Source organism: Hypomesus nipponensis, chromosome 8 (assembly GCF_054491055.1).
Source record: "Hypomesus nipponensis isolate SF chromosome 8, ASM5449105v1, whole genome shotgun sequence".
NCBI classification, from domain to species: domain Eukaryota; kingdom Metazoa; phylum Chordata; class Actinopteri; order Osmeriformes; family Osmeridae; genus Hypomesus; species Hypomesus nipponensis.
Window position 1 is genome coordinate 17,803,290 of NC_140368.1, and position 19,351 is coordinate 17,822,640.

At 42.7% G+C, this 19,351-nt stretch overlaps 1 pseudogene; it reads right to left on the minus strand.

Annotated features, from left to right (window-relative positions):
- Positions 1–708: 708 nt before the first annotated feature.
- On the minus strand, positions 709–19,136 carry LOC146276181 (uncharacterized; annotated as a pseudogene).
- Between the last annotated feature and the right edge of the window lie 215 nt (positions 19,137–19,351).

The following is a 19,351-nucleotide window of genomic DNA, read 5'->3' on the forward strand; positions in this document are numbered from 1 at the left end:
CAATTGGGTATTCCTTGGCAGCAGTCAGCCAAAAGTTATCCATAGGTACATCAGCATGGAGCCGTTTTAAAGCGCCGTCTTCTTTGAGTTCAATCAATTGTTCTTGCTTCTGGAAAGTCAAATTTGTTTTATCCAACACTGCCCTGTATGGGTCCCTGACCCAGTCAAAATCGTTGTAGGCTGAGGGGAAATAAAAGGAAAGTTTCTCCTCAAGTGTCATCAAGTGTTTCTCGATCACTTCTCACAAAGCCGCGGTGTTGACTTTTTCTTGCCATTTTTGAGTGAAGGGAAACATCTGAAGAGTACCCCTTCCGGGGAGTTGTCGCCAGAGGCAGACCTTTGAATTAAATCCATTGATTTAGTCCGTGCATGTGAGTAGGTTTTCATCAAGGCCTTGCATTCTTGAGTTGAGGTCATTGAGATATCCGAAAATGTCTGCCAGGTACGCAAGTCTTGCGCACCACTCGTTACTTCCAAGCAACTTGGCACCATCGAACTTCTCATCTGTCAAAAATGTTTTCAGATCCTCCCTCAGTTCGTAAACGCGAGCTATAACTTTTCCCCGTGACAACCATCGGACCTCGGTATGGAGCAATAAGGCACTATGCTCTGCTCCCATCTCCTCACATAAAATAGAAAACAGGCGGCTTTTTAGTGGTCTTGTTTTTATGTAGTTAACCATGCTCACAACTCTTTCCAACACAACGGTTAGCTCTGCTGGTAGCGTTTTAGCAACAAGTGCCTATCGGTGTAGAAAGAAGTGGGTGACCAGAATATTAGGGTTTCTCTCACTCTGCGCACAAAGCGTTTGATGCGCCCGACCATGACTGCAGCTCCGTCGGTGCAAACACCCACACAACTGTCCCACTGAAGTCCTCCTTGGTTGAGATACTCGGATGTCACTCGGAATATTTCCTCCCCTGTTGTTTTTTGGGGCATTGCCTTGCAAAAAAGGAAATTTTCGCATATAGAAGATCCATCCACAAAGCGCACGTTAGCCAGGAGTTGAGCATGGCCACTTATATCTGTCGACTCATCGAGTTGCGAAGCAAATTTCCCACTGCAGCGTATCTTCTCCAAAACAACGCTCTCGATGTCAGCAGACATGTCATCAATACGTCTCGCTAAGCTGTTATCTGAGAGGGGAACTTTAGTAATCTCCTTCACTGCATCTGGGCCTAGCACGACATTGACAATGGCTTTGCAGGCGAGTAATATCAATGATTCCCCCACAGTGTGTGGCTTTTTTGACTTAGCTACAAGTTCCGCTACTAAATAGCTAGCTTCCAGGGCTCTCTCGGACACCTTTGTGACCTTTGTCATCATAGTAGCCTGTTTTATAGTGTTGTCACGTAAACAAACAAAATAGTTTGGATCCTTGGAGTGCAGGGTGTTTAGTTTTCAAGTGGCGTTTAAGCTAGCTAGGGACCATGGCACTGTTAGCTAGCTTTTCCCCACACACAACGCACAACAGACTCGGTGCGGCGGGAACCCCAGTGAAGGAAAATCCAAATGACAGATACTCATCACTGTACTGTCTTGAGCTCACCGTTTTAGCCTTCTTTTGACACCCACTTGTACTCAGCTCATCAACTGGATCAGGTGTGGGGGGATCTTGATCAGGACCTAGTTTTCTTTTCAAAAATGTCTCCATTAGACTTTTATGCGTAAACTGTACCTATCTCTTAATCTCACTTTTTTTAATTGTCGCCTCAGCAAATCTGCCTATTAATAATGCTGCGTACCGCCAACCACAGGCAGAGGGGAGTATTGAGTCTTCATACCACCAACAGCGCGACAACACAAACACACAAGTTGGCTCTTTTTTTTCACCAATAAAGTGACAGTATGAAAAAAATGCTTTTCATGGCACACCTAACAGCCTCTAACAACCTAACAGTGGTTGAAAAACACTGCACTTGATTAATGTGTTTTTAGAGCTATTGAGTCTGCTTCTAGAGGGTAAATTTGTTTGGCTACAGAGGGAATTATTATTATTTATTTATTTTATTTAGTTTATTATTGGAAAATAAATTACAAAGAAAAGTCCTACTTGCAGAAGGGAATTACGTATATTTACTTTAAAGTGTAAATTTCATTTCACATTTCATGCTTTGATGCTATGTAGGCTGTATGTATTTTTATTTAAGTAAATTGATTGTTCAAGTGTTTATACCGTTTACATACACATTGTTGTACTTGGAATAATCCTGCTGAGATCAGCAAATGTTTAAATAAAACATTTGCAGAGGGCATGAAGTTTTGGTGCATAATTGACATATGTTTTTGCAGCTTCACTATATATACTGAAGCTGCAATAAACATTGCATGTATATATATATGTATGTATATGTATATATTAGTGCTGTCAGTTTAACGCGTTATTAACGGCGTTAACGCAAACCCAAATTAACGGCGTCAATTATTTTATCGAGCGATTAACGCTCTTTTTGGCCTAGCAAACTTTGTAGTTTTTTTCACATGCTGTTGCAACAACTACCGACGTTAGAAAAACTACAACACCACACCGGATCTAGCTAGACCGGAAACAAAACAACAGGCACGCCAAACACTCGTTTGGCTTGCGAGCTGGCTAAAGAGTAGTAGCAGAGCCCGTTTACGGATATTAGACATTCTCTGGTAGTAGGCTAACGTTACGTTTTGAGTGGATGACGAGCGCGAGATGCCGAAATGGATGCCAATAAGATTCTGAATGGAAAGTTTGCTTTTAAAAAGTTGCCAAATGGTTCTATTGACAAGACCAGTGATCTGTGTGTTTTATCGTTGTAAACTGAGCTATCATCGCAGCACGTCCAGTCTGAAATACCACTTGATGGCCAAACACACAGCTGATGCGAATTCTCTGCCCCCTCGTCAAAGCCAGGCGATTGCAATGTTGTTTTCAATAAAAAAAAATATTTGCACAAAGCAATCCGAACCACTTTTCTATGTTGATAAGAGCATTAACATTTGAAAAAAGATTGGGACAAAAAGAAATCAGGGACATTTAGAATAGATAAAAATGTGCGATTAATTGTGATTAATCGCGAGTTAACTATGACATTAATGCGATTAATCGCGATTAAATATTTTAATCGTTTGACAGCACTAGTATATATATATATATATCCTGCCAATGGTGTGCGATATAATTCTTTTGTTTTTTTGCCAATGTTATAGTAAAAATTTTAAACAATTTAATTAGTTTTTTTGAAAAAATGATGCTTGCCTTCATATCGCATACACCAATTATGAAGTACAGGTCCAATTTTTGGATGCAGCGGGGATAATGGATAAGAAAATGGTGCTTTGGTAAAAATTTCTTTTTTTTGTTACCAAAGTGTTTATTGTTTTTTTAATTTGAGAAACACACAACATACACCTCACATTTAACATAACATTTACATTCTACACAATACACAAACTCTACTCAACAATCAGGGCAATAAACTGAGAGAAAAAAAAAAGCACAATGTAAATAAATACAATTAAAGTAAAAAAGGGGAGTGCTGGATAAGATTGAGTAACACTGAAAATAGTTCATTATGGGGCAGTAGTCAGTTGAGATGTAATAAAATGTAAGAAATGAGACCAGACCTGGTAGAATTTACCCCTACCATCATTCACTCTTGCAACAAGATCTTCAAAAGAGGCTGTGTCTGTCATTAGCTTCAGCCAATCTGAAAAACTAGGCCTTATTTGGCTCTTCCAGTGTCTAAGGACAATTGTTACTGCAGTGATAAACCCAGCTAGTGCCAGGGCAGACTCTGCCTTCGACACTTCTGGTGATAGAAGGGACCTATCTCCAAGCACACAGTTGTGGAGACTCTGGTAATGCTGTTGTTAACCACCCTCCAATAGCCTTAATGACTTGTCTCCAAAAAGGAAAAACTAGAGGGCAGTCCCATAAAAGATGGAGGTAGGAACCTGTAGCTTTCATACATTTCCAACGTATATTGTCTTTCAGTAATCGCATTCTATGAAGCTTAACTGGTGTATAATAGTATCTGTGGATAACCATAGTGTGTAAATTTACTAATTGCATCCCTCACAGGCCATCCTGCATTGAAAACCACCTTTTCCCATGCCTTGCCCTCAATGCTTAAGTTCAAGTCCCTCTCCCAGATTCGCCTTAAGGAATCACAGTGACCATACATACTATCTGCCATGATCTTATAAAGCAGAGGCAGTACGGACAAGCTCCAGCTCCCTAAAATAACAGAGCAGCTTATTTGTGTCTCCATCAAGTGAGACCTTCAGACTTGTTACGCAGCTCCTCAGTTGTAAATACCTCCAGAAATCTGCTTTATCCCTTAGATTGAATTTTAGTTTAAGTTCCTCAAATGACTGGAACAGGCCATCAGCATACAAGTCGCTCAACCTATTAATGTTTTGGTTCAGCCAGGTTGTCCAAACAAAAGGTTTCCTCCCTACTTTAATTGAGGGATTATTCCAAATGGATGAATACACTTGCTTATACTGGGATATGTGCAGTTGCTTATGTACTTTTGCCCATGTCTCCCTTGAATACTGCAGTATTGGGTTAGGGTGCCTATTTTTCTTAAGACCTTGTGACAGGGACTCAATTGCTTCAAATGGAGACACCAGCTCCCTCTCTATATCCAGCCATCCCAGACTTGAATGCTCACCACACCAGTGTTTTTCACCAGCGCCAATTTAGACACCTCAAAAGCTGTTCTGTATAATTCAACATTAGGCAAAGCCACCCCTCCCTTGCTTCGTGTAGTATACAACTTTTCAAGCTTCATAAGGGGCTCCTTGCCATTCCACAGAAATTCTCTAATTATTTGGTTGTACTGTTTAAAGAAAGAGTCTGGGACAGTCAGTGGCACCATCATCGATATGTAATTCACCTGAGAAGCAACCATCATCTTAATGGTGTTTACTTTGCCCCATAAGCTAATGTTGATCAGTTTCCACTTATCCAGGTTATCCTTTATGCGCTGAAGCAATGAGTTAAAATTAGCCTGTACCATGTCATTAATAGTTGGAGTAAGCCAAATACCAAGATATTGCATACCAGAATCTATCCACTTGAACTGAAGTGCATTGTTAATCTTTGGAAGACAGGTTCTAGATACTGGCATTACTTCAGACTTATGCCAATTAATCTTGTAGCCCGATATTTCCGAGAAGGTTTCCATAATTTCCAAGAGCTTGGGAGCTGAGGAGACAGGCTCTAAAGATTGCCAAAGGATGTCATCAGCATAAAGGAACAGCTTATGCTCCCTTCCTCCTGCTTTTATTCCATGTATGCTTGTATCTGATCTGATTGCCATTGCAAGTGGCTCAAGAAATAGAATAAATAATAGTGGAGAGAGGGGGTCCCCTTGTTTTGCACCCCTAGATATGTTGAAAAAAGATGACACCACTCCGTTAGTCAGCACTGATGCCTTTGGTTCTGCATAAATCAACTGGATCCATTTAATGAATCCCAGTCCAAACCCAAAGTTCTCTAGGACACAAATCAGAAACCGCCACTCCACCCTGTCGAAGGCCTTCTCAGCGTCCAAGGAGAAGGCAGCAACAGTTTCGTCAGCTTCTCTATTTTGCCACATAAGGTGGAGTAGACGTCTCATATTGTCAGAGGATGACCTGCCCTTCACAAAACCCACCTGATCTGCATGTATAATACAAGGAACAATCTTTTCAAGTCGTATAGACAGAACTTTAGTGAGAATTTTATAGTCTACATTAGCCAGACTAATGGGCCGGTAGCTAGCTGGATCTAGAGAATCCTTACCCTTCTTAAGGATGACAGAAATTACTGATTCATTAAGAGTGTTAGGCAGCTGACAAATTGATAATGACTCTGAATATACTTTTGTCAAGATAGGTGCTAAGACATCGATGTACAGCTTGTAATACTCAACAGAGAACCCATCGATCCCTGGAGCCCTACCTGACTGCATTGACTGGATGCTTTCCTAAACCTCCTCCTCTCTAATTGGAGCTTCCAAAAGCTGCACTTGTTCTGTTGAAAGATTCAGGAACTGGATCTTGGAAAACCATGTTTTCAATTTTTCTGAGTCAAAAACTGTATCTGATGTGTAAAGATTTTTATAAAAATCCATAAACACCTGGTTAATTTCTTCAGCTGAGGTAACTAGATTTCCATTGCTTCCTTTAATTCCTGGAATGGCACTAGCAACGTGTTGCTTTTTCAATTGTCTAGCCAGCAGTTTACCAGCCTTCTCTCCGCTTTTGTAGAAGCTGGCCACAAGCCTGAACATGGCATACTCAGCCTTCTTGCAGTATATAAAATTTAGGCTGTACTTCAGCTCACACACCTGTTTAAGGAAGTCTTCACTATAGTCTTCTGATAGTTCTCTCTCTTTGTTTTATCTCCCCTTCCAGCCTACTGATCGTCTCCCTATTTTGTTTCTTCCTTTTCACTGCTTCGGCAATAATTATGCCTCTTATATATGCCTTTGAAGCCTCCCAGATTGTGCCTATTTTTGAGGTAGAACCAATGTTAATCTTAAAGAAGTTTGTAAGTTCTTCTGAGAGTGTCTGTTTAAACACAGTGTTTTGTAAGAGTTACTCTTGACTTTTTCAACACAAGTAGATACACACACAGTTCCACTGTTGCATGGTCAGTTAGTGCTATGACCCCTATTGTGCTATCAATTACTGACTCAATAAGGTCTTTAGAAATGACAAAATAATAAATTCTACTTTGTGACTTATGATTATGTGAATAAAAGGTGTACTCCCTTTTATTAGGATTCATCAACCTCCAAATATCAACCAAACCAATATCCTCCTGGAGTTGACCCAATGGCACTCGACCCTTAGTTGGTGCATGGTAATACTTAGATCTATCTAATACAGGGTATGGGGTCTTATTAAAGTCTCCTCCAAGTATTGTATATCCATCTTCAAATATCCCAAGAAGTTTATTGATTTTGTGGAAAAAATCTGGGTCATCCTCATTAGGTGCGTAGATATTACATATGTAAATTTTCTTTCCATTAATTATAGTTTCAATACAGACAACCCTACCTTCTTCGTCTTTATGCTCCTTTAGTAAAACCAACTTCAGTTTCTTATGCACTAGTATTGCGACACCTCTTTTCTTACTGTCAAATGAGCTATGAAATACATGGCCCACCCATCCCTTTCTGTGCTTCATTGCCTCTGAATTTATCATATGGGTCTCCTGTAAGAGCACCACATCCGCCTGCCTTGATTTAAGATAAAGCAGACCCTTTTTCAATTTAGTAGGATTCTGTGTCCCGTTTACATTCCAAGAAATGACTCTTATATGACCGTTATTATTATCCTGTGCATTCATAGACATCATGCTCCATCATGGCATGCTACCACCACCAACCAGTAAGGACAAAAAAGGAGGGAAAGAAAAACAGAAAGAGAATGACAATACATATTCAAAAATAACATAAAATGCCCATACACTAACAGCTACAAACACCTGCACAATCAAACCTGAACGAATCCTTGAACCTAGGGTCAAGAACACAAACACCCCATCTCCACCCCCAATCCCTCACAAATGCTGTCCCTCAAGCTTCATGGGGAAAACCCCTCCCTTGATCTGGTCCATGAGGCGCTTATCCAATGGTTACCATTCAATCCCCCTAACCCCAACACACTATTTACATTTACATTTTAGTCATTTAGCAGACGCTCTTATCCAGAGCGACTTACAGTAAGTACAGGGACAGTCCCCCTGAGGCAAGTAGGGTGAAGTGCCTTGCCCAAGGACACAACGTCATGTGGAACTTTCAAATATGGTTGTAACATCCACGCTAGTTTTAGCTTGCGTTCTCTTAACTTGGGAAACATTCTCTTGTAACTCTTTAAGTAACCCACTAACCTGAGCCATCTCATGCATTGTTTTCTCCAGTGTTGCCTGAAGTCTGGCTAGGGCATCCATTGTAGGGCTGGGAACACCGGCTAAGTTGGATCCCACCTTCGGTGTAGTTCCACCAAAATAAAATTTGAACATACATGAATTTATCCTGAACTACTTTCTGATCATATGTTCCAGTCTGTTTGTTACGTCTTGTGTCAAATCTGGAGCCAATTACACATTTGACAGGTTCTACCGTTTCCCACTTGTCTGACAAACATTTTGATCGCATGTATTCTGAATTTAGAACTGTAAAAGGATTCTCTAATTCCTCAAAACATGCCTCAAACTTTTAGCACATATCAGTTTGTCTTTCATCAGAAAATACATGCTTAATGACAGATTCTTTAGCATGCTGATGGATATCTTGGACAATCTCTTCCATAGAAATCACAACAGAATTGACTACACTTTGACTTACACCTGCTACCTTTAGATCAGCAATTACAGATGCACAACTATTTACAATGCCTGGCGAAAATACCTCTGACACAGACTCTAAATTTTCAGTTGACGCTTCAATATCAGTGGCAATACAAGTGTCAACGGTACTTTGGTGTTGTAAAGAATCTCCTGCGGAATCAAATGAATTGCATACATGACACTTGTTAGAATGCTTTCTTAAACCAAAAAAGCTACCAAAAAAACTTGAACATTGCACTTGACCACATTTCAGATTTAGTGTCCTCCCTGTACATAGTCCATGAATTACCGTAAGGTGCTGGATGAGCCTGTTTGGACCTATATGGCTTATTTTGCAAAGAAAACACCTCATGGTTTTATTTTAGTAGTCTTGCTCTTTTAGATGTTTCCCTGCTCCAACACACCTGATTCAAAAAAGTTGTTATCTAGCTCTGTAGAAGCCTGGTAACGAACATGCATTTGAATCAGGTGTGTTGGAACAGGGAAACATCTAAAACAAGCAGGACAGGGCGTCCCTGAGGACAGGGTTGAGAACCACTGATCTAGATGCTGCTGCACACTGGTTCCAACCTAGAGGAGATATTAAATATAAGTATTTAGTAACTAGAGAGGGTACAATTTCTGGAGAAATTGTAGGGTGTACTTACTTGCGTCGGTTGCAGGTGGGTCCGTTTTCCCTTCTAGTGATATGTTCAAGCATTTAGCAAGGCTCTCAAGTGTCACGCATTGAGCTTGACAGTCACTCATTTCGGTCTTTTGTCACGCACTCCCGCCACACATTGTATTTCTCATGCGGAAAAACTATTTATAATATATTTAATATGCCGCATCGCCCAACCGAAATTTATCTTGCCGCGCCTCTTTCACTATGGAACTGGCAAGAATCAAGCACGTCTCCCCTGTAGTTCTAAGTCGAGCCTGCCACTTATCACCCAATCAAAACATGTCTACACAACAGCTAATCAGAAAATAGCACTATTGTATCTGGGTAAGATTTAACGCAACAACCAATGGAAAAAAAGCATATCCTGGAATCGTTCACGCGATTCTGCTACAACAGGTGCGTTCAACTTCATGCAGCGCCTGCAGCCGCCTGCAGCCCGGCTGACTTGAAGCAACCAATGGCATTCTCAGCTTCAAGGCAGCCGACTGCAGCCGGCGCCGCAAGTCGAACGCACCTAATGTCTCCCGAAAGTTTAGTTCACCTACAGAGCAAACCACTGGAGCTCGAGCATCACTTATGATCTCCTGTTTTAATGTTACAACTAATTCACAACTTGTTTGACACAAACAATGACAACTTCGAAAATGTTTCCCAGATAATTAACATCAGTTTTTCATGTGTATGTAACTTAACCAACAGTTTTACAGCCTGTTCACTGACACCTGCTCAGAACAAGTAGTCTCTGCAGTGGCGATTTATACCCTTTTTAGGGGTGCTCAAGACATCCTTAGTTTTTTGATGTATTCAATATTTTGCATAATACATAAACGTGTTAATTGTTATCCAGTGAAATTAGGGATTTATTTAAAGGCATGCAAACTCCTCACCCTTTTGAAACCAAAATGGGTAACCTACGCGATTCATGGCCATGGCCAACACAGCATTTTACCCGTACTTCCCAACTTTACAATAGGCTCTGAAACCAATGCTATACAAAACATGTCTTTATGGTTAAAAGAACATGACATTGTTTACAAGAGCACAGATTCTACATAGATGTAGCCTCTTAATTGTGCTCTCAAAGTGCACCAGATTCATGTGTTTAACTTTAAAATGTAATAATCTTTCTTCCGGGGGAGCATGCCCCTGGACCCCCCTAGAGGGTCGGGGGATTCGCTGTATCCTTCTCACCTTTTTCACCCCTGACCTGTTTGCATGCCTGTTATTAGCAAGGGGGTTTAGCACTTTTGCAAAGCACTGTATTCATGTCACATTCTCATGCGGGGCTGAGCACCCCTAAATGTCTGATCCTAGAATCGCCCTTGAGTCGTATCGCCGAGTCATATTTTCGTTATCACACAATGACTGACATATTGTCACATTATAAACATTTTTCCAAATAGGCTTAATAATTTTATTAGCACTAAATACATTTAAGTGTTTTGCATAGTCAATGGTCATCTATAAAATCATGTCATACTTTATCATTATATCCTGGCCATGGACGCATTAATCATTGGTGGCTTTCAAAGATGTCATGTAAAAAGCTATGTATTTATTTAGACTCCGGGGGGGGGGGAGAATGTCACTCTTGCCTGTCTTCAAAACTTGAGAGCCCTGATTTAGGCCGAATCCCAATACTCCCCCTTACCCCTTCCCCTTAGCCCTTCCCCTTAACTTACCCCTTCCGCTTGGCCCTCGAAAGTAAGGGGTAAGGGCTACATAGCCCTTACCCCTTCCGCTTGGCCCTCGAAAGTAAGGGGTAAGGGCTACATAGCCCTAGGAAATGGGACACCACTTGGTTACAGGTACGTCATCTAGCACGTATCGATATCTCCAAAGCAAGTAGTGTTATGCACTGATTTAAACGAAATTCGCTGCTAATGGAGTTTACTTTAAACTGTAGACATGCTAGTCAAAGAAATGCGGGACTGTTGTGCAATTCAGCACTGTAATATTAGCGTACCAAACTAGCGATTTTTAGAAACGTTTCAATTAGGAAAAGGGTTGCAAATATATATGTTCATGACTGCATATAACACAAAACAAGACTGTCATAATTTTTTTTATCAATTAATTAAGCCGAAAATATTATATTTAGGGGACTCTATGGATGATCTGGCCGCCATTGTTGCCGGTCGCGCAGTTTTCACATAGCCCTCGGTTTCAAGTAAGCTCCCGACCTCACTTGGTTTTAAGGGGTGTATACCCCTTAGTCTTAGCCCTTCCCCTAGCTCAAAAAGAGTATTGGGACACCACTAGTCTCACGGGAACGCGCAAAACGAAGGGGAAGGGGGAAGGGGTAAGGGGGAGTATTGGGATTCGGCCTTAGCCTACTCATTGCTAATTCATTAAGAATTATGCAAGAAGAAAAAAGCTAACCGCCTTTGAAACAAGCAAAGTCAAATCAAATGTATTTGTATAGCCCTTTTTACACGCAATCACAGAGGGCTTCACATACGCCCATAGAACCCCCTTTGGAATAAGCTACTGTGACAACGTTATCACTGGCAGTATTTCAGATGGAATTGCGATTCAAACAGTACCGTCTGTTAACTGAAAATATGCCCCCAAAACGTAAATACGTTTGACATTAATTTAGGGGGACATGGCTAATTCAAAAGAAGTTTGCTAGAGGCAAGCTAGCTGCTGTTGCTAGCCACACTTCACTGATTGTTTTGCGCCGGAAATGTTTCTTTTGACATAATAAAGTTTAGCCATAGCTGTGGCATTGAAGGCAGTAGCCTACTACTACACACTGCCAGTGGGCGAGCCGAGTCTAGGCTAACTTCAAAACAAGACACAGTCTCAACCAAATTCCAAGTTTTACACAAATCACAAAAATATGCTGACCCGCTGGCTGTCTTAGCAATCGCCATATCTTTAAAACACTGCTCTCCATTTTGATAGAATTTGGTAGAATTGACTCTGGTACGAAATTAAGAAAATACTCATCAGACGCGGATCGACAACACTGTTGTTGCTGCCACAATCGTCAATGGAGGCTCTCACGTAGGAAACAAATAAAAGTGTTTACAGCAACCTACATTAAAATCTCACCACCTGGCTGTCTTCACAATAGTCATATCGTCATAACATTTCCCTCTTTCTGTTTTTTTGTGTAAAATTGAACTATACAATTAGCTACGAAAATACTACTATGACGCTTTCTAGCATGGCTGCCGCCTAGAAGACTAGGCGGTCTCACGGGCGACCTGCACTCGCTCAAATTACATAGACTTTCACAACCTAAATCAAAAATCCGAGATGGCAGTTCCAATCGAAATCGCTTTCTCAACAAAGTCCAATGGTTGAAAATATTTGGGGGTGGTATTTTTCACTCATAAACCAGGCTCCAACTTGTGTGCTAGAACGACTCATCACCTTGTATCCATGCGTCGTTGCTAACGTGTGTTGACGTGGTGACGTAGTTAGCACAGAGTTAGGCCGAATCCCAATACTCCCCCTTACCCCTTCCCCTTCGTTTTGCGCGTTCCCGTGAGAGCTAGTGGTGTCCCAATACTCTTTTTGAGCTAGGGGAAGGGCTAAGACTAAGGGGTATACACCCCTTAAAACCAAGTGAGGTCGGGAGCTTACTTGAAACCGAGGGCTATGTGAAAACTGCGCGACCGGCAACAATGGCTGCCAGATCATCCAGAGAGTCCGCTAAATATAAAATTTTCGGCTTAATTAATTGATAAAAAAATTATGACAGTCTTGTTTTGTGTTATATACAGTCATGAACATATATATTTGCAACCATTTTCCTAATTGAAACGTTTCTAAAAATCGCTAGTTTGGTACGCTAATATTACAGTGCTGAATTGCACAACAGTCCCGCATTTCTTTGACTAGCATGTCTACAGTTTGAAGTAAACTCCATTAGCAGCGAATTTCGTTTAAATCAGTGCATAACACTACTTGCTTTGGAGATATCGATACGTGCTAGATGACGTACCTGTAACCAAGTGGTGTCCCATTTCTTAGGGCTATGTAGCCCTTACCCCTTAGTTTCGAGGGCCAAGGGCTAGGGGTAAATTAAGGGGAAGGGGTAAGGGGAAGGGGTAAGGGGGAGTATTGGGATTCAGCCTTACCCTTCGTCGAGTTAGTTACAAAGTTACCCTTCGACTAAAGGCACTTTTCGCCACAAAAACGTTGTAAATCCCAATACAAGCAACTAAATCGCTAGCAAGACAAAACTTTTGACACCTACATTGTCTATGTAGTCCAAATATTGCCAGATCCTTAGGGGGGAAAAAATAAATACAAATAATAATCAATATATATGTGAGATAACAATGGTTTGTGCTCGCCGAAGGCAAGTAAACCCCAACTATACATCAGATCTCATAGTGAGTATGAGGTTGAGATGATTTTCACACAATATTTCAAAGTACTGTAGACTCACGGTGTTCCGTGCAAACTCGGACGTAGAGCGACTTTAATTGAGGCCGCAACGGTCAAAAATAAGGCTTCAGCTAATCTGATAGCATCGTTGTTGCTGGAAAACACCTGCTAACTTTCTGAGCTATGATTGACATGATGTTGAACCAATAATATAGGTCAAAATATAAAAAAACGGCGACATCCGGCGTTGTTCGGCACATCATAGTAGCTCACGGTGTTCCGTGCACTGTATTATTTAACTCATGGTGTAACGTTTGCTTCTTTCCACCAGGGGTCCAACAGATGGAAACATGTTTAACTGACAACCACAACGATAAAACATTTAAAGACACTTGTGAGACACATATAAGAACCTTATATGTGTTTATACTCATAATATAATATACATAATATGCACATGTATAGTATGGATACTATTATATGGATGATAATAATATGTATAATAACCTAATATACATTATTATTCTATACTATCCATATAAATTACCTTAAGTATGTATATTACGGACTATTCTAATTGCCCATTATTTTAATAACCAAATTAGTCGCTTAGATTTGCTTTTGCTTCTGAAAGGCAACACATTACACTTTCTTTCATCGCAAGGAAGTTGGAGTAGGAGCTTGTATTTATGTGGTTGTATCAGTTATTCGCTAGCACACAGGTTTTCAGGGAAACTTTATGGGAATACAGTGGAAGCTCCTGTGATTCTAGAGGTTACCCCTTACCTTGAATATGCGTGTCAAAATGAAAGCTGGTGGAAAGTTGGCGTCCGTCACAGGGTTCTCACAGGGACAAGTTATTCCTTTGGCTACTTCTCAGCGTTAGAAATACAAGGTTCTGTGAAATGGACAAATTGTATGTGGACAAAGCCAACTTCAATCCATAATTGCATTCAATCTTTATTTCCATAGCTATTCTGGTTTCAAACTAGCATAACTACTGTACATATCCTACACAAAGATATAGAATTGTAAATCAATTGGAGCCCTGCCTTCAACAGAGAACTGTGGGATGTTGTGTTTAGAAATATATTAGGATCATTAGCTTCCCTGCATAAGAACAGGTACTGACAGGAGGCGCGACGAGAACGCTGATCCATATGCCTCCCAAAAAAAACTATTAACATTAAAGTTGATTTTAAAAGATTGAACTGATTATAGATTGAACTGATTATAGATAAACAGTTGAAATGCCAAAATAGCCAAAGATAGCAAACATATATACAAAGATAGCAAACATATATACAAAGTGCTAGATTTCACTAAGAAAGCACTTGGGGCAGTACCAGTCCCCTGCTGGCACACTTACAATCCCCAAACAAGTGAGGTGGAACCAGAGCTCACAAAGTTCACATTGTACCCACTCATAGATGGCATCCTCCACACCTGCCTCCTCACCTGAGGGAGGGGATAGGCTACGGCAGACAGCGCAATGTCCGCCAAGCTCCTCCACTACTGCCATCTGCCTCTCCTTCTCTGCCCTCTTCCTCTCCTTTTCCTCCCTCTTCCTCTGGGCCTCCTCCCTCTTCCTCTGCGCCATCTCCCTCTTCCTCAGCACTTCTGCCTGTCTCCAAAGCCGAGCTTCCTCCTTCTCCTTCTCCTCTTCCTCCTGTCGGACCAGCAGCTCGTTGTACTCGTCACTGGTGACGACACGAGCACCAAGTGGTGGCCTCCTCCTCACCACTGGTAGCCGCTGGCCTTGACGGTTGGCCATCACAGGGGGCATTAAAATGTCTCCCCACTTGGCTGAGACCAGACCTGCTCTCACCAAAGGGTTGGATAGGGCAGGTCCATGGCAGGTGCAGGTCCGGCAGCAAGGGGTTGCTGCAGGGGGGGCAGGGCCGGTGGAGAGGGCTGGGTCGGTGATGGTCGCCGTGGTGGGGGCTGGGCCAGTGGTGGGGGCTGGGCCGGTGGTGGTCGCCATGGTGGGGGCTGGGCCGGTGGTGGGGGCTGGGCCGGTGGTGGTCGCCATGGTGGGGGCTGGGCCGGTGATGGTCGCCGTGGTAGAGGCTGGGCCAGGGGTTGGGCAGTTGGTGGAGGCTGGGCCAGGGGTTGGGCCGCCGGTGGTGGTCGCCATGGTGGGGGCTGGGCCGGGGGCTGGGCCGGTGGTGGTCGCCGCGGTGGGGGCTGGGCCGGTGGTGGTCGCCGCGGTGGGGGCTGGGCCGGTGGTGGTCGCCGCGGTGGGGGCTGGGCCAGTGGTGGTCGCCGTGGAGGGTTCCGGTCTGACTTTGGTCAGCTGTGTCTTGTCGTAGCCTCCCCTGTTGCAGGGGAAGAGGCCTGTCCTCCTGAAGGCTGCCCTGATCTTTTCATGCTTGGCAGCCTTAGGCCAAGCCTCCTTAAGGAGGGGGGAAAAGTTTTTTTTCCCCAAAAAAACATCCCCCCTCACCAGGCCAAGACGGGCAGCATCCCTGTCAAAAATCCTCTTCAAAGGACCAAACACCCCCACATCCAGTGGCTGCATGATGTGAGTGGTGTGTGCAAGGAGGCACACAACCACCACCATGTTCTCTCTGCAGAACCGGATGGCTTCCCTGTTCTTATGTGGCTCCGCCTGGTCGACCACAAGGAGCAGAGGCCTCTCTGGCGGGGCATGTTTGATGAAATGGCCTAGCCACTTCAGCCACAGGCCACTGTCCATATACCCCTTCTCTGACCTTCCATAGATGGCACCAGGGGGACCTTCCAGGGCATATGGAGCACTCGGGAGGCATCCAGTGAAGATGACGAAGGGGGGGATGTCTGCCCCTGCAGCACTGATGCAGCAGTGCACGGTGATGTGCTCCCGGGTGGTCACCTGCTGCCGGTAGACGTGCTTCTTGCCCTTAGGCGCCAGCACCCGCTCTCTCGACTTGGGTTTGTCCCCAAACCCCGTCTCATCGGCATTAAATACCAGATGAGGTGTCGTGTGGAAGCCGTGCTGGTGGAAGATCGGCTCATACAGCTCAAAAAACACATCGATGGCTTCCTCGGTGGCCGCAAACACCCTGGCCCTGTCGATGTGACTGGGGATCCTGGTAGACAGCTCTGGATGGCGAGCCCGGAACCGTGACCACCAGTTTTCACTCAGGCCCCGCTCCAGATTGACCAGAGATGCCCTCCCTGAGGCTCTGACCATCTCCAGCGCGTAGACCTTTATGTGGCCCGGCTCAATGGCCACCCATGGTCTGCCATTCACAAGGAGCACCTAATGAGCTCCTCCTCCTCATCCGGAGTGATGGCCAGGTTGGTGTGGGGCCCATGGGTGTACTTACCTCTCACCCAATCCTGGAGGGTTGTGGCAGGCATGCCACATTCCCTGGCCACTTCCCTCACACTCCTCCCCCCACTCACCTCTGCCACCCTTACCTCCATCTCCTGAGGGGTGTAGGTTCTCCTCCTCTTTGGCTGTTTTGATGTCATGGCTGTAGAAATAGGCAGATCCTTTGCGTTATCATTTGTGGCATAATAGATGAAGCTTGAGTTCTTCTAGATATTGTTTTGGCTGGTGTGCCACGGATAGGCTACAATACAATATATTGATGATCATATATTGATCATGCTAAGTCTACTAATAAAGGCAAAAGACGCCACAGGGATTTGAACCCCGTCCTGACAAAGCAGGAGTGCCACCACTGGAGTCAAAGGGAGCGCCAGACAGTAGTAGACCCTACTGTACCTGTTTTCTATTTCATAATATATTAAATAATGTTGACTATAGCATCAGTAATAACTGTTCAGTAATTGTATTTGAAGTAAGAGAAATATCACGTCTAAACAATATTGTTCAGTCTTCTGATTTTAGGTTGCGGCTGCATAAGACACATGACAGTTAAGGTTTCCTGAGGTAATTTATTTTTAATAAATTGTCTAATTGGGTAGTTTCGATTATTATTGTAAAGGAATACTTTTGCGTTAAATAAAATACGATCAGTTTGACGTATTTCAATACATAACAATACATTTATATTGGTTTCACTCAAAGGGACGCGTCATGACAGTCAATTTTCCTGCGGTGATTCTAGCATTAAACCATCGCGTAATCAAGACTGTAACAAGTCATTTTAAAACAACAAATTGTATGAAATAATACGTCAAAACATACTTTAATATGTTTTTGTTTAATTTAAACATTTGTTAGTTGATAAAACAAGGCTTAGAGAGCAATTTCCCTTACGGAGATATGGCTCCGCCTAGCTAATTGCTATGCAAATTCCTCTCCCGGCACCATTTTTATTCAACGGTAGGGGGAGCTTCGCTACTTACTGTGCTCTTGTTGCCAGCAGAAGTCCAACTGATGTCAATTTGACTTTGCTGGAAGCGGGAGAAAATTAGCTTTGTAACAGTATCGATTACACATTATGCCAGGGAGTATTTTTTATTGGCTGTGGTGTTTTAGGTGACGTGTACGGAACACCGTGAGTAAAAGTTGTGCACGGAACACCGTGAGTCTACAGTACCTTTTGAAATCTGATGATCTTATCTGCTGCTTGAGATGCATACATCTTTCCTGAGGCCTGTTCCATAAAGCGAGTTTACCGAATAAGCCTGATTTATGCTTTCGTCAATTAGCTTGACTACTTAAATCTGACTTGAATTAGTAGGACTGCGTGAGCTGAAATTGGTCTTTATGGAACCGCTTTAGCCCCGCTTGACTAATTCAACTTATTCAAGTCTGGTTTAGGACTTTAAGTTTAGCTTTTTGAGCAGCCTTTATGGAATACGCCCCTGGTCTCTTTCACCCTTGTGCAGCAGGTAGCAAATGTAGCAGCAGCAGGATGGCAGATATGTCACAGTCCCAGCCTAGTGATCAGTAAACCAGTGTCAAGTTCACATAATACCACTATTACATTCAATTGCAAAATACTTATAGTGCATGGATTAACACAGTAATGTCAAGATCAAACAGTATTCATACTGTCAGCCTCAACAGCTGACTCAGCATTGTGCATCAAATCCAAGTGTTCTGTGGTGGGTACGAGTCCCTGGCTTTCCTTCATCACCTTTTCTTTGAAAGTGGTTGGCCACTTCTCCAGGAATTTGTTGGCTGTGGCCTCACCAAACAAAAGTCTGAAGTCTTGTTCTATCTGCAATGCAACAAACAGACTTGAAAAATAAAAAAAACACCACCATTCTCTTGAGTGATATCTAAGGCATTATTTGGTATTTTGGTGATATAGTAAATAAAAAAGTTATACTGTGTCCAAAAACCGTGGGAAGACCAAAAATACATCTGCTGACTTGTCTGCATTATTGACCATTGCTTGGCGATACACAAAAGTAGTTTTCATCTTTTCACGGATAGTGTCTTCATCAGCAGAGTATCTCAAAACAGCAATGGCTGCTTCCACCTCCTCGTCAGTTGGTCCTAGGTCACTGGTGATGGGTTGTCTACCATAGCCTGGCCCACCAACTAAAGACAAACAACAAATTGACAGCCTCCTATCTGTGCAATTCACAACACACAGCACAAACTCAGTTAAATTTAACTGAACTTACTTTTGGGGGCTTTGCTTTCTGAGGCCTCTTTCTTCAGCGTTTTTTCTTTGTATGGTCTTCAAACGCCATGCCAGGTATCCAGACCCACTCTCTGGATCGTAGTAATGTTCCTATGTAATTAGATATGAACATAGATATATAAATTAACACAAACATTTAAAATAATGAATATGGACATAATGTTGCAATTACACCTTTACTTACGTATCCATGTTGTGAATATGGGTCTTCCAGATAAGGAAATAATGCAACAATCCCCTCTGCATACATCACCCTGACACTTTTTGGGGGGGATGTCCTAGGGAAGGTATTTAAAATTCAATGAAACCATCAAATCCAACTGGCATCACACAACATATAAGAAAAGTAATAACTACACAGTAATTACGCAATGTGTAATGCTTACCCATGTGTTTCTGTCATCTCAGCAGCAAGTATGTTAATCATCTGTCTCCTGGTGGCATCTGTGAGACTTTTGGTCTTAT